Source organism: Colobus angolensis, unplaced genomic scaffold, assembly GCF_000951035.1.
Source record: "Colobus angolensis palliatus isolate OR3802 unplaced genomic scaffold, Cang.pa_1.0 Scaffold465, whole genome shotgun sequence".
Lineage (NCBI taxonomy): Eukaryota > Metazoa > Chordata > Mammalia > Primates > Cercopithecidae > Colobus > Colobus angolensis.
Genome location: NW_012118099.1, coordinates 1,465,925 through 1,491,600, shown reverse-complemented (window position 1 = coordinate 1,491,600; position 25,676 = coordinate 1,465,925). Strand labels below are relative to the sequence as shown.

Sequence of the window (25,676 nt, the reverse complement as noted above, 5' to 3'; positions counted from 1 at the left end):
CAAGAAAATTAGGAATAGAAATGTCTGAAATGGAAGAATATTGGGAGGATATTTAATTGAATTATATTCTTTCAGTTATGTCCTTACACACACATTTTCATTTAATGTGAAACCTAAACTTGCTAATCTGCCAAAAGAAAATGTCAGATTAGTGATTAATTTGCTTTCATCAAGATGTTTATTGGAACCTGATTATATTAGCATATATTCAGCAAATAGAGTTTTTATATTTCTTGACATCCGAGTAATACATCCTTGCAGATTTTACCAGTTATACTGCTGATAGATACAAGTTAGGCTGCTTAGTTTAAATTTTCATTTTATATAGTTAACAATTTTTAACACTGAATCTATAACTGAGTAGGGAAAAATTAGTTTATTATTGATGGTTAACTTTCTAAGTGTTTTTTAAAAATCATACATTGTGAAAGAATTCTGGGGTTTATTTCAGTGCATGGGCTGTATTAATAATAAGCTATTACCAAAATAATGCTCTATAACCTTCAAAACTTCATGATTCACAAAAATGTGAATTTATTCCCATGCTCAAGGGTGTACATTTGACTGCAGTTTGATCTAGGCTGGAGGAGTTGGGCAACTCTTCTTCAGCTGCCGATTGGGGTTACATTTGCTTTAGATGTCTTCCAGTGTTCTTGGACCAGTGTGTCTACTCAGCAGTTCCTGCGTAAAGAGCGAGAACACAAGAGCCAAACTTAACTGTGCAAACACATTTAAGGCCTCTATGCCTATCATCCTCTAAGGTTCCATTGGCTAAAGTTAGTATGTGCCCGAAACCCAAATCCATGGTGCAGGGAAATACACCATGCCCCTAGAGGGGTGGTGAAGGGTAGAAGGAGTATTTACTGAATAGTAATCCAATAATCCAAACTATTTCATGTGTTTTGTTCTTTAGGTTAAACACTGTATAATACCGAAAGGATCCCTTTCTGTGAATTAAGGTGCAGGCAGACTATCTCTTTTTTTTCAGGCATCTAATAATATTATGGTTAAATGTTAATTTAAGTGTAAATTTGCCAATCCTTATTTTAGAATCCCGAGATGAATTCTTATGTGTTTAAGCAGCTATTTGACTTGTTTTTGGTTATTTTCATTACAGATATATAATCATATATATTATATACATATATATATGATAGATTGATAAAGCTCACGCGTTACTTTTTCCTCATATTTTTCCTCTAAGAGCAAACATAGCACTGGTAGGAGAGAATAAATAGAAGAATGGATGCCCTGTTAAACTGTCTGCTCTGCCAAGGCAGAAGCCATATCTGTCTCTGCTGCTGTGTCTCAGGACCTAGCCTAGTACATTGCGCTGAGCAGGCTGTCAATGAATACTCAACCGACTGATTACCGACTTGCAAGAGAATCAACCACTGTGGTGTCCTATTTTATCTTGGCTTCATTTTGCATTAGTACATACAGTACCAGAGAATACAAGTAATATTTTCCTTATTGTGATAAAATACAAATAACATAAAATTTATCATTTTAACAGTTTTTACTTATTTGCTTATTTGCTGTAATACATGCTTCAGCTTTCCTTTTTGTAAAACAATAATATCCAAATGGTATTTTCCCATTTCTTCCCATGCTTTTACTACATTTACAACTGTCGTACAATCATTGCCACTATGCAGTTTCAGTAGTTCATCATCATCCCAAATAGAAATCCTGTCCCTATTAAGCAGTTGCTCCTTGTCCCTCTTCCTCCAATCCCTTGGCAAACACTAATCTGCTTTCTGTCTCTATGGATTTACCCATTCCGGACATTTCATACAAATGGAATCATATAGTATTTGGCTTTTTGTGTCTAGCTTATTTAGCATCACGTTTGCAAGGTTTATCCATGTTGTAGCATTTAGTACAGTCATCGCTTGGTATCTGTAGGGGATTGGTCCTAGGACACACCCCCACATACCAAAATTCACATGTGCTCAAGTCCATTATATACAATGGCATAGTATTCGCATATAACTTATATCTTCCTGTATACTTTAAATCGTCTCTAGATTACTTATGATAGCTAATACAACGTAAATGCTATGCAAATAGTAGTTATATTGCATTTTAAGAATTTGTATTATTTTTATTGTTCTTTTATTTTTTTCCTAAATATTTTTGATCTGTGGTTGGTTGTGTCTATGGGTATGAAACCTGTGGATACAGAGGGTTGACTGTACTTCATTTGCATGGCCAAATAATATTCCATTGTATGATATATCTGTTTGTTGGTTGATGGATATTTATGAAAATAATGTTTATAGACATAGTAATTGATTTAAGATATCATTTGAGATCTAATACATTAACAGTCTCAGAGGTTTTGTTTGATTCTCTCTGGAGAACACATCAGTGAAGTGGGACTGTTCTATTCAGTTGAGTTGGAAATAGAAGAGAACTGGAAGATTTTCTAGCAAAATAATATTAACACAGTGAATGGTGAACTTCCACTGCCCAATTAAACTGTGATATTGTGAAATATTTTTTAAGCTTCAGTCAAGATTGTTATGATCAGATATCACAATCACTTGACAGCAATTTGGTAGGGAACCAGGAATTGCAGCTGCTTATTTTAATTGTGACTTTGATCTTGTATCTTTTACTTATTTGCTGTAACACATGCTTCAGCTTTCCTTTTTATAAAACAATAATATCCAAATGGTACTTTCCCATTTCTTCCCATGCTTTCTGTGCCAATTTTATGTGCATTTTCCAACCTCCTTCTGCTCTCCAGAAATGTTTTAAATCTCAGATCATGTGAGATTCTGATTTAAGATTTAAAAATACTTCCCTCCCTGAAGGTTTATTACCCAATTAGTATCTGAAAGGATCTGCATAACTATTTCATTATCCATAGAGTCCAAGAGGAGTGCAATGGAATTAATTTAAAAGCTTAGAAAATAAGATATATGAGTAAAATGAAAGGAATTGGCATTATGTAACTTGGAGAAATGAAGGCTGAAATCTTTAATACATGAAGGACTATAATATAGAGGAGGATGAATGATTTTTCTCTGTCTTCCAAGAGAATAGAATAAGAGAAAATGGATTTAAGCAATAGCAGCCTGGATTTAGATCAGAAATAAAAATAAAGCTTTCTAACTCTAGGGAGTGTCAGGTGGTTTATCAGTGTCCTTGTTAAGCCCCAGCAAAGATTTAAGGAAAAGAAAGTGGAGGGGAAGATTTACTTTGTTAACGTTGTTTATTAAGAGATGTTCCTAAATACCCTTCCTTGTGAATGTCTAGACTATAATAGATTACTACCTGTTTTGGATGATCACAGTCCCTAAGGAAAATAGGAGGCACCAGACTCCTGTGTTTCTCCTCCGTGGAAGTGCCTACTACATTCTTTGCAGCAGGAAACCATTTAATACAATTTAGTTAAGTGAATAATCCCCTCTTCTTAAAGATGAGACAACTGAAGTAGTATAATTGTCTGCCCTCAGATCAAGCAGCTAGGATTAAATTCACACAGTTATTTAAGACAAAATGTAGATTTGTGGCAGAAAATAGATTTTTACCTGTTTTGGACCTAGAACGCTGGATAACAACCCGGAACTGAAACGGGCGGAAACACTTCCTGCAATGCCCTAGATGCCTGGAGGGTTTATAGATCAACAATTCAGTAACCTTCAATCAGCGAAGTCAGTCGGTGACCTGGTTCTAGTGAGCAAGATACATCTAATACAGAGCCATTTATTTTAAAATGATTTAAAATAATATGTTTGGTAATATTTACTGAGTTCCCACAGTATATGAGGCAATGTGTAAGTTCTAGTGGGAAGCAATACATAAGATAAAAAAGATGCCCATGGAATAACTTGGAGCTGAACTATCCCTCATTTGTAAGGCATCCATGCAATATGAAGGTTAAATGTTAGGGAGAAAGTAAACAGGAAAATGTACAAAGCAAGCAGCTTCGTGTTTTCTCTGAAGGTATCGGAGGGCAGACTCACAGACTTATCTCTCCACCTTTTAGTCGAGCCCAGGTTGACCTGCTCCCCTCAGCACTTCACTGTATTCTGCTTCCAGCATGTACTTGTCAGATCCCCAACTAATCCTATGCAGACCTATAACCTACATTTTCATTCTCTTGGTGCCTCAGACATCAGGACTTCCATGGTTCTGAAGGGAGGGAGAGCAGTTAAATGGCATTTGAAGGACTGCTGTTTTGGTCCAGGGTGGGTTAGTCACTGGCAGGGCACAGACAAGAGCCCTGGGCCTAACTCTGAGGTGCCAGTGTAGAATCTTGTTTTAACTTGTATGAGAGAAGTAAAGTAGTGAGAATTAAAATTTATCATGGAGTGAGGGAAACTGTCAAGCAGCATTGATAGTAGATACTGAGAAGTAAAGAGGAAAAAAATTGTTAAAATACTAGTTATAACAAATATGTAAATGGGCAATTAGGTATAATTGCTATGTACCACAACAATGATCATCATTAAATGTCATATTCATTTAGCATATAGTTAATTTCATTTCAGTACAACCTATTCCTTTGTTCATTTTTCAAAATTTGCTTTTGTGCCTGGTTGTTTGGGGCATATAAAACAATATAGGGGACGACACCCATTTATAGAATAAAATATCCATCTCTATAATTGTTCCTGACATTTGGGTTGCTGTTTCATAGATAATGCTGGTTAAAAAAAGATTGTTATGTTAAAATATATAATATTTCAATGATATTTCTAACCTGAAACAATTGGCATATTGTTTTAGTTGCTTTAACTGCCTTCCCTAAAGAAAACATACTTATTTTCAGGGCTGACTGCTGTTGGCATAATAAAAAATTGTTCCTAACATTAAGTTGAGAAGCAATTTAATCAATAAGACTGTTTTACATTTGGCAATGTCAGAGTTTCTAGTTTCTACCTGCTGCTTCCTTAGCAAAAACTGAACAGGGAATTGGGTTTTCTGTTCATGAGATACTTTACTCAAGCATTGCCTAAAATTGTTTTTTTTTTTAGGTAAGATTTAACCAAAAGATAATCAAAAGTAGTTTTCTCTTGGTCATGTCTCATCCTTGCTTGGGCATTGCTTTTAACCTTGATGAAAGTAGTATTAAGTTTGTATTTTGATTTTAAGATTGAAAAGTTAATGTAGGCACTAAGGAAATCAACTAAAACAAAACTTGGGAATAAACTTTTACAATTATGAGAGAAAAGGCAATTAGTTCCTTGATATCAGATAGGCCCTGGGCTGACCCACTTAATGAAACTTCTTTAACCCTCTATTGTCTATGATCTGAGTTGAGCTGTAATTCTTTGTCATCAATTTGATGTTTGTTTTTTTCTTTTCCCTTGAAGGAATTATCCCACATTCTTGGCAGCCTTCCAAAACTGCAGTGGAACCAAGGACTTTGTGTATTTGAATTTTTAATTGTAAACATTGTGACAAGCATTGGCAAACTGGGAGTTGGCAGAGTTGGTGTGATGTCATAGAAAATAATTTCCTTTGTTTTATTTAAAAAAGGTTTCCAAGTTTCCCCCAAGTAAGTCTGGCTTTTATCTCAAGCTATGAGAGAGCCGTTTACCAGATGTCAGAACCAAGACATTGTCTTTGATTTCTAAGGACTTTACCCAGGGTGATCTGGATTATTCCTCTCTGTGAATTGAATGCAAACCTCTTAAATATCACTCTATTTCTCCAGGCCACTGCACTGACTCTTTCTTCCATTTATCTTGCCCTATTTATCTTCAACCTTTGTCTTAGGCAATGCTTTCTTCCTCTCAATTCCCTTAGCACAAAAGTGATTCTCAAACACTGTCATATCCTTCAAATATATTCAGAAAAAGATATTGATCTCCAGACTGATTTCATCCTTTAGAAACATGCAAGTTACAGATTCATGAGTCTGATGTCAGTGGCAAAATCCTGTACCAGGTTATTAAACAAGTGTTTTGTTAGCACTTAGGATAAAAGTCAGTGATTAATTATGAGGGTCTGCCTAAATTTTCTAGGAACAAATGGCAAACCAATTTCTCCTTAAATAGCTTCCCTGATTGGGAGGTCTGAGAAACTAGATAGGGCGTTTTGATTCTGGCAAGGCATTTGAAGTAGTTGCTTGAGATGGCTTCTTGGACAAGATGGAGAAAAACAGATCTGTGTGAAATGGCTGTGTCTGGTAGGAACAGTTGTAGTTACTCAGTAAAATTATATAATTGAGGAGGTGGTCTTTAGGGGTATGCAGAAGCTTCTAGTCTTACCCCAACCCCAGTAACCATTTTGATTTATAATTTAGATGGGTCATGGAAAGCTCTTTTTCATTCTCTTGTTGACTAAGTTCTATTTGATCTTCAAAACCCCATTCCAGTGTCCCCTCTTAATGGAAGTTCTCTGTCACCCTCAAGTCTGATTTAGAGGTCTTTCCTCTGTACTCCTAGAGAGTTTTTCATGGTGCTTACCACACTGTACTGTGGTTCCTCATTTACCTGTTTTCTTTGCTAGGCTATAAAGTCCTTGAGGTGAAAGACCAATCTTATTTAATTTTATATCCCACAGCATCTGGCACTTAGTATCCATCAGTAAAATTTTGTTGAATAGGTAAATGGATGAGTGGATTAATGCTACACTTACCATTATTTTTACATGACACAAAAATACATAATGTGACAAATAACAGAATTAAGATTCTGAGAGAATTAAGTGGTTTTAAAAATGGGTCCAATTAAAAAGATTTAGTATCTCTACTTCATTGATCCTACCATCTTTTATTGTCTGTTATCCCCTTGCTATTCTCTGTTACCTGTTCACCAAGCTTCATTTCATGCTTTATCATTATAATCACTCTTTTGTGTCTCTCTGGATTTGTCTTTCACACATGCATAACTCTGGATAAATACAACTCTTTACTTACATCATGGATAAACATGGTTGGGGAAAAGCCCACCACCGTGCTGACTTGCTGCACTTTCAATTCATGACTGCCCACGTGAAATGGGTTCCTAGCACAGCCAGCAATCATTGTCTACATCCCTAATCCATTTTCTCGCCAACTTACTCAGATGGCCATTTTAGACTTTTCCCCCTCTCTCCAAATGCTATCACCACCTCCTCATTCTTGCTCTCAGCAGATGACCATTCTTCCTCTTCACTGAAGTAATGTAAGCAATCTGATGAGAATTTCCACATCATCAACACTTCCTGTGCACCCACATACTTTGCCTTCCTTCATTTTTTAGAGAGATGAATTATCTATTGACCCAGCACATAGCCACCATTATACACTAGATCCCACTTCTCTCATTTCCACAAGAATATCATCCCAGCAATTACAACACTCCTTACAGTCATGTTTTTTCCTCTCTACTATGTCAGATTTGTAAGCATATAAACATGCTAATATTTCCATGGGATTCATGAAATTTTTACAGCATCAAAGAGCCTCATTAGAATCATTTTCTAATGATTCTTTATAATCAGCACCACATTGTCCATTTTGTCATCACTTGCCTGTTATTTGCAGCCTTGGAGATCACACCATCTCGTAGCACAGCATATTGTAACAAACTGATCTTCTTTTATTACATGGTGTGACTAAACATGTCTAATCATAAAAAACCTTCTTTAAAAAATGAAAAATTAGTGATTCGAATGCTTATAGTATTTAAACTCTCAGATAAATTATCTTCTATTGTACCATAAACAATTGTTATGAGGAATTTAAGAAAGAGTAATGTGTATAAAGAAATTAGCATAATACATGGCATAGAACAATTGCTTAATAAATGATTTCCATTATTATTCTACAACAATTTGATATATATTTAGAAAATTGTGAAAGAGATTCAGTATCATGTAAATAATTTTGCTTAGCTTAAAGAGAATACTCATAAGCAAGTGAGATCTGTGTCCTCAGACATGAAAAGCTCTTATAAGGAAAGGGACCTATAGTTTATGTGGAGCATCATCATGCCCAAAAAGGACAGAATCACCTTTTTAATATATAGACAAAATTCCTAGATATGTGACCCTGTCAACAGTGCTCTGGCCTGCCTTAAGAGGAAGTGACATCTCCGGGCCTGCAAGTATCCAAATGCAGAGGGTACTTATCTGTCACAGATACATCTGAAAAATGCTTTTACAGGTTGGGAGACTTGAGCAGATGATGATAATGTTCCTTGCTCCATAAGTACATGTTCATATATATATATTATATATATTATTTTTATATATTATTTAGATATTTATATATATTATATATATCCATATTTCCATTAGAACTGTTCCCATATATTATTCATATTAGCTGATAAGTTCCTAGGTAGCAAGAGCCATGTCAGTTTTAACTGTTTTTTTCCAGTCTCTAACCAAGTGCTAAGAATATTGTAGATACTTGGTATTAGGATTAGAGCAAGCTAATTGAATATTTTTCTTTCCATTGAAGGAGACTGAGAATTTCCATCCATTCCTGGAAATCATTAAATTAGGATTAATGATTATCTATACAGAGAATCTATACTGCATGGCTTGATGTTAGACAAGGTCAGAAATTCGTTTGCTTATTCAGCCTGTCACTTTCAAATCATTCAATAAACATTAAGCGCTTTTTACTTTGCATTAATAATACTTGATGTTAGGGAATCAAAGATTATAAAGAACTTTTCAGCTCTATTAATGTGATTTGTATTTATGCTGAAAGACTATTTAGATGTGAAGAATATTTAGATGTGAGATGTATGGGGAAGGTTTAGCCTACTTGATGAGGACACTAAATTATAAAGTTTTATTTTGAATATACTTATATAAAAATTCATGGTTGTATTAGTTGGAGTTGTTGTAGTTTGATAGAAAACCCAATCTAGGGCTGGGCATGGTGGCTCACACCTGTAATCCCAGCACTTTGGGAGGCCAAGGTGGGTCGATCACCTGAGGTCAGGAGTTCAAGACCAGCCTGGCCAACATGGTGAAACCCTGTCTCTAGTAAAAATACAAAAGCTGGGCGTGGTAGCACCACCTGTAATCCCAGCTACTTGGGAGGCTGAGGCAGGAGAATCACTTGAACCTGGGAGGCAGAGGTCACAGTGAGCCAAGATCATGCCATTGCACTCCAGCCTGGCTGACAGAGCAAGACTCTGTCTCAAAAGAAATAAATAAAAAGAAAAGTAAAGAAAAGAACCCAATTTAAACTAGCTTAAGCAAGAAAGGGAACTCATTGGATCATGTTTCTGAAGGCTAGGGTATTTCTTGTTTTCAGCACTGCCAGATCCAGTTGACAGACATAATGAGAATGAAACCACCCTTTTTATCTTGGTGCTACATCCCTTCAGAATTTGGCTTCCTTCTCAGGTGAGTTTTCTCCTTGGGCTATCCCCTAGCAGCGCAGACTTGTGTCTTCCCAAATTCAAGCATAGCAGAAAGGAAAGAAATTCTCACCTAGTGTCTACGGCCAAAGGTCTGGAACCATCTCTGATGTGATCATGCGCTCTTTGCTTAATCAATTGTTGTGCTTGGGGACAGGGGAATGATGTTCTGATTGACTCTTAAGGATCAAATGTTCGCCTCTAGACCTAAGGATGGAGTTGATTCTCTCTGAACCACTTGGTTTGAGAGTTGGCAAGAAGTATCATCTGGGTCCTGTTATTCAAGGAAGGGGGAGTAACCAGTGAGCAGCCTCATAAGTATCCACAGCAAAGATCCCTGTGTGAGGCGTAGAACTGTTAGAAACTGCTGGAGTTGGTAACAGGGAGGAGAACATTGGGGATCAGATCTTCTATTTAGAAATATGGTTTACTGTGTTTTCTCTAACTGTGTTATGAGACAGTTCCTTTTTTCAGTATTACAGGGCAAATATATTGTTAATTCATATAATAAGGTATTATCTGGTTTGCAACTTATTTATATTGACCCAGGGACTATTTTGAGAAGCTTCAGATAGACAGGAGGGGTTATGATGCAAACACCTCTAAAGAAGAATGTGCCTTTAAAGATTTTTAGTTTCTTTGTGTTGCTAAATGTGTAACTACCCATGAATGTGCATTACAGATAATAAATGTTCCAGTTTTTGTAGCATCTATTGCTTTAAGCTTCCCTAATGAAACTGCTAAGTCCTTCCTCTTTATTAAAAAACAACTGCAACAAGGGCAGCAGCAACACAGCTAAATGCTCCAATGCTATCCTTAAAGATTTATTGTGAAGATGAATATTAACTTATTTTCAGAGGGGAAAATATATTTAATTTTCATTCCATATTATGTAAGAATTCCATGGATGCATTACAGGTACCTTCACTCTGCCAGATGCTGTGAACTTATAAATTCATGTAATTATCACAAAGCCCAGCAAGGCAGATCTTACCTCCATTTTTCACATTTCTCAAATGTCTGATTACCCTTCCCTATCTATTTATATTTCGAAGAGAAGCAGCAAAATACTGATTGGAATCAGTGTGTTTGGATGGGACATATAGACTGATGGATATTATCAAGATGGCTAGCAGTCTTTTCCCTCCAAATATGAGTTTCTGTTGATTTTTATTCTGGAATGATGCTCAGAAAAAGGATTTTCCGACTTCCTGTGGGGTGCAGTGATGGCTTTTAGCATATTAACTCTAGGCAGGCAGAGAGGCTTAGGGATTTTATTGTTTTATATGGAGATAAAATCGAATCCTCCAGTTTTCAGTAAGGCACTATGCCCCAGCCTCCTCTGTGCTTGATGTCCCATTCGGGCACTGGGTTAGTAGTTGGGTGGAGATGGGAGAGGTATGGTTGCTCAGCTGTAGAGACAGGGACCTGAAGTTTTCACTGCTCCTTATATGGACTTTCAAACTGGCTTAAATAATGACTGTCACCTCCATTTCCTGAAACTTTCCAGGGTTCTGAAGATCAGATTGGCTTGCTTCTCATTCATATCATGCCAGTAGGTTTAATCTTCCTGATGAGTAATTTACCATTTCCCCATATGCTTTCTGCAATCGTATATTTGGCTCAGGGTTATAGAGATCTCTTAGTTGCACAGAAGTTAAAGTTTTTGTTACCTGTGTCTTTTGAGAGTGATTTTTAAAAGAAGTGGGCAAAAATGTCTTTACTATCTTGAAACCAGATGTCACCTAACTTACAACTCTCTCTGTCAGTTTCTTCATCTGTAAAATGAGCTAGTGGCGTCTAAAGATGTAAATTCTACCATCATTATTGTTTTTATACTTATATAGTGGAGTGTGTGTGTATTAAGTTACTACTTTTATTGATGCAGGACAAATGTTTCCTGTAAACGAGGTTTGAAAAATAAAATCCTATATGTTAATTAATTTCATATCATGTATATTAGTACAAGTTCAGATGTATGTGCAGTGATGTTATAGAGTGCCTCATATAAAAGTGATTAGTTAATTGAAGCATGTATTTGAAAATGGGGCATCTTCTAAGCAGACGAAACTAGATATATGAGAAAATGTGATTGTTTACTAACTGCGCTAGTGTAAGAGCCTTGTGGCTTTGAAAACAGTGACTTTTCAAAATGTAACCAATCCAAACCTGTTTTTAGGTGATACAACTACTTGATTTTAAAATAGTTAAAAAATACTATATATATTTTAACTATAGTTAAAAATACAATAGGAACTGTAACACACTTTTCTTTTTGGGGTGAGTCATTTATTCTATTATGATTCAGATGCTAACTCATGAATTGGAGAAATAATAATTTTTAAAACAGTGTTTCAAACTTCCATGCTCTTCCATTGTAAAATCTTAGGATGTAACAATTCCCCTTTGGAAATTCACTCTTAGAAAGCCAGTTACAAAATAATACAATATAAAAGAAATTTCAGTCTACATTTAGGATTTGCCTGTAACACATCAGTCTGATTCGTAAGTCAAAAGAAACATTTTTATGTTTCCATTCTCCTTCCCTCTTTCCTCTCTCCATTTCTCCATTTCTCTTCTAAGTGCCTTTAGTTCTGTTTTGTCACTAAGAAAAAATTTTTACACGTTTGACCAAAGGCCAAAGGTGAATGCCAAGTAAACTCAGTCACTTCTTTGAGGATTAATGGTGGGATTTCTACCCAGCATGCCCCAGGTTTGCTGTGTTCAAGTTTTGCCAAGATAAATCTCTGGGCAGTCCAGTACTTGTTTGGAAGAGGACTTGAGAAAAGTTTAATCATTTGTGGGGTTGGTTTTTTGACAGGTCAGCAGAAAACTGCTTTATTGAATCCAGATTAATGTATTTGAGTAAGACTCAGGAAATAAAGAGTATTGGCTTTGGCAGCAGGTTTGAGCAATAGGCAAATGCAGGGCGTTCTCAGGAAAGCCACCAGTAAGCATATGTATCTCTCAGGAAACAAAATCCCAGGAACCCATAAAGAAGCCAGTTTTCTAGCTGGGCAGACATCAAGTATCAATTGTTCTTAGACACAGTTGGATAGAGAAGGAAAAACTGGGCCCTGGCCTAGGTTCATCAGATGACCATGATCTCTAATGGCAACAACTGCAATGTCAGCAAAACCATTGGTTCCCAGAAAACTCTCTTGAAATCTCTAGTGAAGACCTAGGAGTAGAAGGATAACTAGAAATCAAATTATTATGAAATAGGGATGAAGAAATAAAAATGGGAACATCAGGCACAGAATGAACATACAAAGGGAAGAGGAAGGAAGTGAAAACATCCTAAAAGAGTCCAAAGGGACATGTGTTCCTATATGCCATGTCATCTAAAAAAGAGACTAGCTACATGTGGTTGTCTTTTAAAGCCCTAAAAATTTGCATTTCTCAGGAATGATCAGGCCCTGAGAATCTGACTCATGCTCACCAAAATACTTTCATGACTGAGGTAAACACAAAAATGACAATTTATTAACAAAGGAAAATATAACTACTCTGTGTCCTGGGAGTACATGCAAGAGCATGAGCAACACAGTCTTTCCCTGGAGACCAGCCTCCATGAGAAGCTTCATCGTGGCCGGAAACCATAGAAAATGTACAATGATTTCAGGAATAAAATCTGTATCATTAGTCTGTTCTTTCCTCAAAGTCAAGCAACTTAGGAATCAGAAGTTGTTTGGTGATCTTGGATGCAGAACAAAGGGTCTTTAAAACCAAACCAGTCTAGGGACACATGATGCCTCTATTTCTTGAGAGGGATGGTTTTTCTGAACGGGCCAAGGTAGTCACAGTGTGATGGCAGTGACTCTCAAGATCCGGTTCTGCAATACAGCAGCTTTGCAATTAGACCAGAATAAGCATAAGCAATCTCCCTTTTTGATTTACTTGGATTTTCAGGCTTATTCAAACCTTATTCCTAAATCTACTTTTATTCGATGATGGAGTCCTTCTATGCAAAGGTTTACTTCACGGCTGATGTTCACCCACTGTATTCTCCAGGACCTGCCTAGCTCTTTCATCAAAGAAGTAGAGAATCAAATGACAATGAAATAGAAGTAACCATGCATATACAGTAGTCCCCCTTTATCTGTGGTTTTGCTTTCCATGCTTTCAGTTACCCACTAAAACAGGTGAACACAGTACAATAAGATATGGGGATGGTGGTTGGGGAGAAAGTGAAACCATATTAACGTAACTTTTATTATAGCATATTGCTATAATTGTCCTATTTTGTTATTAGTCATTGTTGTTAATCTCTTACTATTCCTAATTTATAAATTTAACTTAATCAGAGGTATGTATGTATAGGAAAAGAACGTAGTATATAGGATGCAGTACCATTTGCAGTTTCGGGCATCCACTGGGGAGTCTGGGAATGTGTCCCCGGCATTTCCAGTCTTCATTCTTGCTATGATACTGGTCGGTCCTCAGAGTTGCAGTTTGGTTTTTGGTTAAATATAGTGGTAGGGAGAGATGTTTCAGAGTATATCATTTATTACTTATTTCCATATTCTTTACTCTTTGAATTAGGAAGCCTATATGGGTGGGGGGCCCAGTGGTTGATTAAGGGTATCAGTTCTTCAGCTCCTGAGTGTGTTATTGCAGATAACCACGTAATTGATTGCAGGAGGGGCCCACTGATGAGGCTGCTAACATGCCATTTTAAACCTGAATCCCCTATGCACTTAATCTGATTCATAGACTATAGAGCTATTCCGGGTCCCCAGGAATTAGTGTTAGCTCAGAGCCAGCATGCAGTAGTGCAAAGGGTGTATTTCACATTCATCAGTGCAAAATTATTCTATTTAATGCTGTAGGTTCCTGTGTAGATGGACAATATAAATAGAGAACATTTATTGAGCACTTACTATGTGTCAGGCACTATTCAAATACTTGTTTCTAAATATTCTAAATGCTGGTATCTCCATCAAAATATCTAAAGGCCTTGTTATAAAAAATACTTTTCCTGGGCTCACACAGGAACATATATAAGGGATGGACAAGCTATACATGTTGAACCCTCCATGTATTCCATCTCTCCAAACGAGAAATGGGTCTCTAGGCTGGATGATAGCTAAATCAAACAGAGAGACCTGGTAAATGTCTCTTACATACACGTGGATCCACCTCATTTTTTGAATTGTCACATAGTATTCCATTGATTCGATAACCTATGGTTTATTTATTCTCTTCCATCAACAGACATTATAGTTTCTCTGTTTGTTGCTACTTCAAACAATACTTCAATGAATAGTTGTATATGTCTCTGAACACATGTGAAGGTTTCTCTAGAATTTCTACCGAAAGGAGGCTTTTATTAAGTTTGTTTACATTTTGCCTCTGTGTTTAGAGAGGCCAAGTCCCTATATCCCTTCCCACTTAAAGAGAAGACGCAGTAACTATAGTTATGAACTATGAGGAGCAGAGATAGAAGGCTGTTCAGGAAAACTCAGTGAATGGTAAATAGAACACTTCCAAATAAACAAATGAACAAACACATAGGCAAAACCCCCAAGTCCCCAAACACCTTAACCAATAATCTTGTCCTAATAATGAAAATCAGCTTCTGTGTAGATACCAGAAAACTGAAAATAGGACAAGCAAATCTTGGCCCCCAAATCTGAGCAGGGACAATTAAAACTTTAGAATAGGCTCCAACTTTCAAAAGACAGATTTAAAAACATAGTTTTCTAAGCCAATTATATAGAGTTTTACATAGCCAATGCTCTCATCTATTTTTTCCCCTCCAAGCTTACAGGAAAACACTGTTTATTTCTGACATTCGGAAAAGCTGTTTCAGCCTCAGTGTTGATTGATAGTAATAGATATAAGAATTAATAAAAGAGATGTGTTCGGTGAGTCACCAGCACAAGAGCTAAAACAGGCCACATCCCAAGGTAAATGAAACAGAACCTAGCATCATCCCATGGTGTTTTGAAGCTATGATTGAAAGTCAGAAGGGAGGAATATGTGTTTGCCAAGAAACGTCAATGCTTTTGACTTCTTTCAACCTAGACTCATTGGTTGCATTTCCAGGGAACTGATGACGTCTGGAGGGGAGAGTATAAATCTAAAGTCAAAAGCCCTCCTGAAATGGATTTGCTATAGCTTCTTATTTGAAATGCATAGATGTTTCTTGGTAAAAATTTTGAAATGGAAGATGTTAGCAGGAAGTGATAGGCTGATCTTCACTCATATCCAGGCAGGTCTGCCTGGTTTTTCAGTAAGGATAAAAAAAACCTCAGGAAATCTCATGTTTCTCATATTCCTACTCATATCCTCTTACTAATACTAAAAGGTGACAAACCTAAAAACAAAAAAAAGCCAAATACTTCAATCAACAATCATTCTAATAATGAAAAGCAGCCTATATAGATATCAGAAAACTGAAAAAAATATGAGAATAAACAATATCATTGATTTGATATTCCATATCATTATAATCACAATACTTTATCATATTTTCCAGTAAAGAAGTTTCATACGTAATTGACTCTAATTTTAACATAAAGAATCCTAAATTTATCTGTTCCCTTTGCAATTAAAAGTGTTTCTTTAATTTGTTGATGAAGGTCTCTCTTTGGATAGTATTATTGTTACTATGAGGTAGGAAGGGCCAAATGTATGGACTAAGGTGTCTCCTTCAAATTGCCACTGCTTCTTTTCTAGTAAAGAACATGTAGAGTTTCTTCCTTCATCTACTTTGGGCTCTTGCTTGACGTTTAATTCAGTTACTTGGGTTCTGGTGAACTTACATATACTGAATTATGTGGAAAGGCTTTACTCCTCCATTCACTGTTGCTCTTTAAACAAACTAAAACAAAGACTCAAAAACTTTGCTAAAAAATTTAGCAGAAATACATAGTATGTATATATGGGCTGAATTATGTTCCCTCAAAAATCCATATGTTGAAGTCCTAACTCCCAGTACCTGAGAATGTGACCATATTTCTAGATAGGGTATTTACAAAGGTAACGAAGTTAAAATGAGGTCATTAGGGTCAGCTTAATCCAATATGACTGATGTCCTTATAAAAGAGGAAATTTGGACACTGACACAGAGAAGATGATGTGAAGGCACAGGGAGAAGACAGCCACCTAGGAGCCCAGGAGAGGTGCCTGCAACAGACACTCCCCTCACAGCCCGCAGAAGAAACCAATGCGGTTGACATCTTGGTATTGGACTTCTAGCCTTTGGAAAAGTGAGAAAATAAATGTCTGTTGTTTAAGCCACCCAGTCAGTGTTTCTTTTTTGTGGGAGTCTCAGCAAATTTATACCGCATGGATGCTTTACTCCTCAGACTTCCCTGCTTGAAACCCTGATACCATTTCAGATTTGAAAAATACATCTCTACACAGTAAATAAAAAGTTATTATGTAATTGTTTCTCTCCCTGAACTCAACATGAGTTTCGTGTCTTCACTGGAAAATATTTTAAATTTTTAAAACTGTATATAAATATTAAATATATATTATATAAAACATATAGTATCAAATATATATGCTATATATTTTAAAAATTATATATAAATATATAATATATGTATTTATATATTTAATATATATAAAATGTATTTTTTTGCATATGGCCTATGTATCATTTTAACATCCAATTCCTGGGTCTCTGTCAGGGGCCTGTATTACATGTATACTGTAGGATCTTCCACCCACATGTGCCTGGATTTCTTCATGATTTTTCTTTTCTACTTTAATGATGGTTTGTTATTCATAATTTTGAGGGACCTAATATAGAACTGATTTTAAAATGTCTATAAATTAACAAAGAAAAGACTAATCATACTTTTTGACATTATTAACAGCTGTATTCCCATCTCCTGATTTTTAGATATGCATTTAGCTTGCTTTCATGGCCTGTGGCCCACAGATTAATTATATACTTTGTTATTTTAGGAATCTGGACAACTTACTCTTCACTATAAAGGTTTATTTTTCTCCCTTCATACTTTTATCTATGTAGAATACTGTCTCATTACCTCAAGATCAAATTGAATGTATGAATGCATGATAGGCAAATTCGTGTCACAGGTCAAGTGTCATGCCCAGTTTGCCCTTGGCAGGTAAATTGGAAATAGGGTAAGGATACTCTGAAGACCTTAGTTTTGAACTAACATTCCAATTGGACGATACGCATATTTAAGATTAATGTTGCAGTGAACACATAGAATTAGCTTGTGACTTATGAGTGATTCCTTACTCTTCACTCTGGGCATATGGGAGATAGTGTCTGAATGACATTTACAAATAGCAAATAATACGATTTCAAAATTCAATCTCCAAGGCAAGTATACATGCAGATTAAGAGAAATGTGTAACCCTCTGCTAGTGGTTCTGCTTTGCCATGAAATGGTTTCTTTGTGTACCTAGCAACTGCAGATGGTTTATAACTATCAAAGAGACTGAGGATTAATGTAGATATTTTGCAATCTCCTGTAAGCATCATTTGTATTATACATTTATATGACACAATAGGTTACAATGATAGATTTGCTTTAGGTTACTCTGAAAATATTTTGAAAATGATAGAAACTTTTACATATAATCAAATGGTTTGATCAATTCTAGTGATATTTCTCTACAAAAAAAGGCATCTGGTCAATAAAACTGATTTTCCTGAAAAAGAAAATAAAACAGAATGGTCAAATAAAAAGTAATTCATCTATTTATGCTTTCATGAATAAACAAATGTCATTAGCCTATGAGCTTTATGACTTTTTAAAAACTTGTTTCTTATAGGAATTATGTGGTTTAATGTTTGTGTAATTGTATTTTTGTGGTTAAATGTGTCAGTGGCTTAATATGGAGGAATCTAAGAAAGGGTATTGTAGGAGGAGATTGAACTGAACACACATCTAGCTCTCTTCCTGCCCTAAATTCCTTATGTGACTAAAAAAAGATTACACACACACACACACACATATATATATATATGTAGACAGACAGACAGAAAGACAGAGAAATTCAGAATAGTGTTGGCAAGAGAGAGAGAAAGTCATCAGCCAGTAGAAAATTGTGAGAAATTTTGCAAGTTAGAAAGGACACAATCCTGAGAATCTCCAAGCTCAGAGTGACCTAATGTAGAGAAGGAAGTCAAAGGACAGCCACCAGAGTAATTAAATAGGAGCTAAAATCTGAACAGTGCAACTGTTCTGTCCTGTCATTTACGCCACTATACTAAATGGCAAGCACAAATAGATCTCAATGTCAGGATAAGTCTGAAAAGTATCAAAATTAATCTCTTTTGGGTCTTAGGAAGAAGAAGATTAGATTGTGCAGTGATTTGAGATGCCGACAGGCATGAAGGCAAGAAAAAAAGGAACACTCTGCTGTCAGGAGGTTAAACCTTAAAGTGCTTCTCTGCTGAACTCATCACCTTCCTAGGCTGGCAATGGGGAGAGGGCATGAGCTCCTTGCCTACCTGCCAGTCTATGCCTCAGGAAACTTAACAGACATTGTCCAGTAGACCCACCTTAACTATTTACATAGAACCTAAAAGTAGCCTTTTCACTCAAAGTTGAGACCTGGTGGAACATCAGACCTATATCACCACAGAGGATTAATGAAGACCAATAGGAGGACAAGAATGAACTAACAGCCACGGATCCAAGGTTATAAAATAAATAATTCAAGGAACAGATGAAAACTTAACGAAAGACACCTTTTACAAATCTTTAGAGAGAATCAAGTGGTGATTATCTACTAAAAGGAAAGAAGAAAAAGGTGTGAGAGGAGAAGGAGGAGAAAAATAAGGCTCTTATGAAGATGAGTAATTAGAGAAGACAAAAGTGGTTCTAAAAATTGAAAATCTGATTGGCAAAGTAGAAAAAAATCTAATGCAAGGGAAAATAATTAATTAAGAAACACTTAACAGGAATTCCAGAAAGGAGAACATGAACATAGCAAATGGAGGGGATGAAAAGGAGGTGACAGAGGAATTTCCCTTGAGCTGAAGATTTGAGTCTTCAGATTAAAAGGGTGCACTTATGTTTCTACATCCTACTGAAATTTCCAACCTCGAGATTAAAAGGAAATTTTTAAAGCTTTTAGAGAGAAAATAAATCATTTAATCAATCAAATTCACTAACATGTAGGTGAGAAATAAATGAATAATCAGACTTCCAGAGGCTTTTTTTTTTTTTTTGTCTGTGAGCAGATGGAAGACCTTACTCCCACTCCTCATGCCCACATAGATTAATTTTAGTTTGGTCATCTGGTTCAAACTTGACTGATTATCTTAATCACCTGTGAAGCCTTTGAAAAGTACAGATCCATGGGCCCTACTCTCAGAGATGTAGGTGTATTAGATCCTGGGTGTGGTCTGCAAGTCTGTATTCTCAAGAGCTCCTTGGTTTTGAAACAAGTGGCTTAGCCCACAGACACTGATGACTCAATTCCATTAGCTGTTTGGTGCACGTGAGGCTCCATTCCATGGATATGAGCTCCTCACGCTAGACCACAAGGCTGACTCAGTGTGTTCTGTCTGAGGCCATATGAGTCTCATGTGGCCAGCACCCAGGCCACAGAAATTATATTCATGGCTTCTGCTGTATTTTAGACTAAACATGTCTTAGATGACAAACTATAAAAAGATGTAAAATATTTTTGCAAATCCAACTCTATTGGTAACTGTTACCTTTCATTTCTGACCCCTCAGTCATTGTTTGAAGGCTTAAATTTCACAAATAGAACTAAGGGTTCAGTAAGAGTTTTGCAGTTAAATTGCAGCTGTTCCATTCACATGGATTTAATTAGAAAGATTTCTAATAACATTTTACAGATTTATCTTATTTGTAGAGAAACCCTCAGAGTGCCCTTTAATCCTGTCAAATGTGTCATTAAGGGAATATCTTACACTGACTGCACAATCAAGTTATATGAAGTAAAGGTGCAGCATCTACAATACAGTACATGACGTAAGCTCTGACCAGCTGGGTTAGTTATGCTCAGGAAGTCAACGATCCACCATCTTGTCGGATCCATGCAGTCTTAGCAGACTTTCTTCAGGCCATGGATGTTTGAATCCACTACTCTGCATATTTAAAGACAGAGAAGGCAGATTCTCTGCAGAGAGACATAAAGAGAAAGTATGCCACGCCTGTAGTTGAATGCTTCGTGGTATGTGGTGTGAAACTAACTTTTTTACCTTTTTGAAGTATTAGGAAAGAAAACATATGTAGGTGAAAGTGGAATGTAATTTCCAAACACTAATCAGATGAGAAGCACTAATTTAGTGTTGCTTTTCTTTTGGTCTGCTTTTGAAACAATGGCAGACTTTCGAAGTCTCTCCTTTCTTTCCTGTTTAAATTTATTTTCTGATTTCACTTTAATACAATAAAATAGATTCATCAGAAACTTTTATGGCATTTCCCTGCCATGGCTCTTTTTTCACCCTGATTCTTCTGTCCAGTGTGTTCCTTTGTTCCTTTCTTTAGCCTCATAACACTCTTTCAGACTGTTTTCAATCTTAAAAGGAAAAACTGAAAAAAAAGAAACATTAAAAAAATCACTTTCATAAGTAGCGATTCCCCTTTTGGTGACACTGAACCTCACTAGCATTCGTTTATGTGGGTATTGTTCAGCTGGGAGAGCTTCCCCTTGGAGGTACAGTCACTCAATTTCTTTGATACACGCAATGGTTAAATATGTTTCATTTTCATTTTCTAATCAGAAAAGAGGAGTGCAAAAAGAAAATTTGGCTTTGAGGAAATCTCTGTGTGTTCAACTGAGTGTGTGTTGAAATTTCCAAAAGATTATGCTCCTTTCAGGTCCAATAAGTTAGAAGGAAATTTTGATTACAGTGCCTGGTGCTTGTGGAGAATGTGATTAAAAATTGATTAAAGGCCTCTCCAAAGATATAGTTGAGATATTAGCTATAATTTTAGAAGCTAATAAAAGTCATGGCCTATATACTTCTAAATTTCTTTTAAAATTAAAGAATATTTGCTTGACCTGATGAAATAAAATGAAACAATAAAAACTTAGTTTATATGAGAACCCCAAATGCCAATCTATCTTATCTATCATATACCAATACTTTTTTTTTTTTTTTAATTTGAGACAGAGTCTTGCTCTGTTGTCCTTGCTGGAGTGTAGTGGTGCTATCTCGGCTCACTGCAGCCTCCACTTCCCAGGTTCAAGTGATTATTGTGCCTCAGTCTCCTCCTGAGTAGCTGGGATTACAGGTGTGAACTGCCACACATGGCTAATTTTTTTGTTATTATTATACTTTAAGTTCTGAGATAGATGTGCAGAAGGTGCAGGTTTGTTACATAGGTATACACGTGCCATGGTGATTTGCTGTACCCATCAACCCATCATCTACATTAGGTATTTCTCCTAATGCTATCCCTCCTCTAGCTCCTCATACCCTGGCAGGCCAGGGTGTGTGATGTTCCCCTTGCTGTGTCCATGTGTTCTCATTGTTCAACTCCCCCTTATGAGTGGGAACATGGGATGTTTGGTTTTCTGTTCTTATGTTAGTTTGGTGAGAATGATGGTTTCCAGCTTCATCCATGTGCCTGCAAAGGACATGAACTCATCGTTTTTTATGGCTGCATAGTATTCCATGGTGTATATGAGTCACATTTTCTTTATCCATTCTATCATTGATGGGCATTTGGGTTTGTTCCAAGTCTTTGCTATTGTGAATAGTGCCACAATAAACATATGTGTGCATGTGTCTTTATAGTAGATTTATAATCCTTTGGGTATATAGCCAGTAATGGGATTGCTGGGTCAAATGGTATTTCTGGTTCTAGATATTTGAGGAATTGCCATACTGTCTCTTCCACAATGGTTGAACTAATTTGCACTCCCACCAACAGTGTAAAAGCATTCCTATTTCTCCACATCTTCTCCAGCATCTGTTGTTTCCTGACTTTTTAATGATCAACATTCTAACTGGCATGAGATGGTATCTCATTGTGGTTTTGATTTGCATTTCTCTAATGATGAGTGATGATGAGCTTTTATTCATGTATTTGTTGGCTACATAAATGTCTTCTTTTGATAAGTGTCTGTTCATATCCTTCACTTTTCGATAGGGTTGCTTTTTCTTGTAAATTTGTTTCAGTTCTTTAGAGATTCTGGATATTATCCCTTTGTCAGATGGATACATTGCAAAACTTTTCTCCCATTCTGTAGGTTGCCTATTCACTCTGTTGATAGTTTCTTTTGCTGTGCAGAAGCTCTTTAGTTTAATTAGATCCCATTTGTCAATTATAGCTTCTTGAGCAAATTATATCCTGCTTTATGTTACTATTTTTTTAAACATATTATGTCCCCTTCCTAGTTTCTACACTCTTTTGGAGTTTATATATCTTCCCTAAGGTATAACCAAATCCTGGGCACATAGGTGCATTGGTATGTAAATAAATGCACAACTCAAGTTTCTACTTTACATCCATATCACAAAGCTTGGCATCAAATAGTTTACAGTCTATTTGAGGAGGAAATTTGTAGACTAACTGTAATGCAAAGTAGGATGAAATAAACACTTTAGTGGTGATATGAGTAAAACAGTGGTGAAACCTAAAGTAAGAGTGATTAGCATAAATTTGGGAGTGGAGGAAGGAAGGGGATTAGTGCAACCCTTACAGAACGAGTGACATTGAGCCTGACTCTTTAAGAATCAGGAGCACTTCTGCAGGCTAAGGAGGTAGAGGAAACATGGGTTTCTAGCTTAGGAGCCGTAAAAATAACTACCCATATGGAGAATAGAAATCAGCCCCATAAACCTGGAGGTTATCTTACCAGAGGGAAGCAGTGGTCCCACATCACTTCTGTTCTTAAATCCCACCTCAGGAGTTCAGACTTTGTTCTGCCCAGAGAAAAGAGCCAACAAGGATTTCTGGAGGAGAAATAACATACTATGAGCTGTGGGACTAAAGAGAATGACTTTGGTATCAGTAGGTGGGGTTAATTGAAGCAGGGTTCTCCAGGCAAGGTATAGTGAGCCTCTGAAGTAGAATGATGGTGAGAAAAGAAAGGGAGGGGGACAGAGACGGTGACATTGTGAGGTATAATTAATAGTGCATGGAAACAGCCCTGTCATTGTCCTTAGCATACTTGAGGGTTTCCTTGTACTTGCAGCTCACAGTTGGAATCCCTGGCATGACACACAAGTTGTCTTCCACCTGCACTGATTCCTTTCTCTTTTCCCTTTGCTTTCCCACCCTCCTCATGCAAGCATGGCATGCTGGGCTCCACCTATGTAGACCTTCTCTCCATGCTTTATGCTCTCACATGTCTCCTTCATTTTGAATATTTTATTCATTATGCCAGATGTATTCTTCCCTTCTCCCTAGTTTCTGAACACCTACTTAGTTTTTTAAAGCCCAGCTCAGCTGAGCATGGTGGCTTACACCTGTAGTCCCAGCTAAGGGGTTGCGGAGGGTTGAGTTGGGAGGATTTCTTGAGTCCAGAAGGTCAAGGCTACAGTGAGCCATGATGGTGCCACTGCACGTCAGCCTGGGTGACAGAGTGGGACCCTGTCTAAAAATCCAAAAACACCCAACCCAAATGTTACCATTTTTTGGAAGCTTTCCTAACCAGATCTCTACTGACCCCAACGCTGCCACACCCATTGCTCCCTGGACTTAGTTGCTCTCTCCGTTGCCTCCCAGAGCAGTGTATTTATCCTTTTAAAATAAAACTAACCACAGGACACTACACACCCATTAGGCTAAAATTAAAAATTGTGACAACACCAAACGCTGGTGAGAATGCTGCAAAATTTGATCACTCACACATTGCTGGTAGGAATGAAAAATGGTACAGGCATCCTGGAAACAGTTTGAAAGTTTCTTTATTAAAAAAAAAAAATCTAAACATTCAACTATCATATGACCCAGCAATTGTACTCCTGGGTATCTATCCCAGAGAAATGAAAAAGTGTGCTCACACAAAAATCTGCACACACACATTCATAGCTTCATTGGCATAACCAAAAACTGCAATTACCCCATATGTCCTTCAAAAAGTGAATAAACTGTGATAAATACATACCCATGGAATACTACTTAGCAATAAAAAGAAATAAACTATTGATAAATGCATTTGCATTTATCTTGGATGAAATTCCAGAGTATTATGCTGACAACAAAAAGCCCATTCCCAAAGATTACAAACTGTATGTTCTGAATAGTTTTCTCATGTTATAACTGCAGTCTGTTTAGTAGCAATAATCTTGATGCAGAGTTTACATTTTCAACTCTTTGCCAAGGAGACTATCAGATGACTTCCCTCAAATCCAAGGAGTTAGATGTCACTTTTAATTAGCAATTAGAAATAGATGTAAGAATATATGACATGAAATCATAATATTAGTCAGTGGTCAAATATAAATCCAGTTATTTACATCGTAGTTATATATCACTTTTAATGTCACTTTGTAGGGAACTGTTGACTGTAAAACTAGGGTGCAGATTCTAGTATCACAAATCTATAAAGAAACTTGAGTTATTATCTTGCTCTGTGTCCTGATTATAATGATCTTGAGTAGCAATCGATTTTCTTCTTGGCAGTGTCTAGGCATTTATTCATATTACATATTCTCCTTCAGCCAATTCTTGAGTTTTATCAACTGATTTTTTAAGGAATTATTTTCTATGTCCAAATGAATGCCTTTTATTAGCAGGGACTATGTTGTACTCATCTTCATGCTTCTACAGTCTCCTATTGTTTTAGGTAACAAGGCAGATGCCCATATTATGTGTGTTTATTGATTGGATCAATGGCTAAACAGATGCTTTAATTTTATTTCACTGTCTCACATCTGAGTCTTTAAGGAAAACAGCATCAAGTCTCTCTCAATCATGAAGATGATAATCAAGTCAGCCCTTAGTCTTCTCTAAGTTTAGAAACTCTAATATAACCTTTTCTTATGCAACCTAATTTTCTTTGTTAATCATTCTTACTATTTCACTTTGAATCTGCTTTAGTTTCCACACATCTATTAAAAATTTGTCACCAATTGGACACTGTTCCAATAAGATCTCATTCATTGTAAATATATCAGATTAATTACTTCCTGTTCTATGCAGATTATTCATTTGTTACCTGTTTTTCTTAGGCCTCAACTTTGTGACTGCGCTACATTGTAGGCTGTTGATAAACAATTGTTTTTAAAATTTGGTAATATTAATAGATCTTTATTTTTGGGAAAAGAGTACCAAGATGTGTTCCTATCTGGCCCAATATCACTTATGTTAGTGAAAACAACTCTTTCTGTTTTTACTCAAAGAACAGAGCAGACATCCAATTGACAGCCATAGGCTGTCAGAATTGCACTTCCCTTCTGACCAGGAAGGCACAGAA

The 25,676-nt window shown here is 36.5% G+C and overlaps 1 long non-coding RNA gene across 1 annotated transcript in view; it reads right to left on the bottom strand.

Annotated features, from left to right (window-relative positions):
• Nucleotides 1–514: 514 nt before the first annotated feature.
• Nucleotides 515–25,676, bottom strand: part of LOC105523465 — a 97,267-nt gene continuing 72,105 nt past the window's right edge. Inside the window, exon 4 of the long non-coding RNA XR_001003611.1 lies at nucleotides 515–681. This is a non-coding gene — a long non-coding RNA (uncharacterized LOC105523465). The remainder of the gene's footprint in view (nucleotides 682–25,676) is intronic.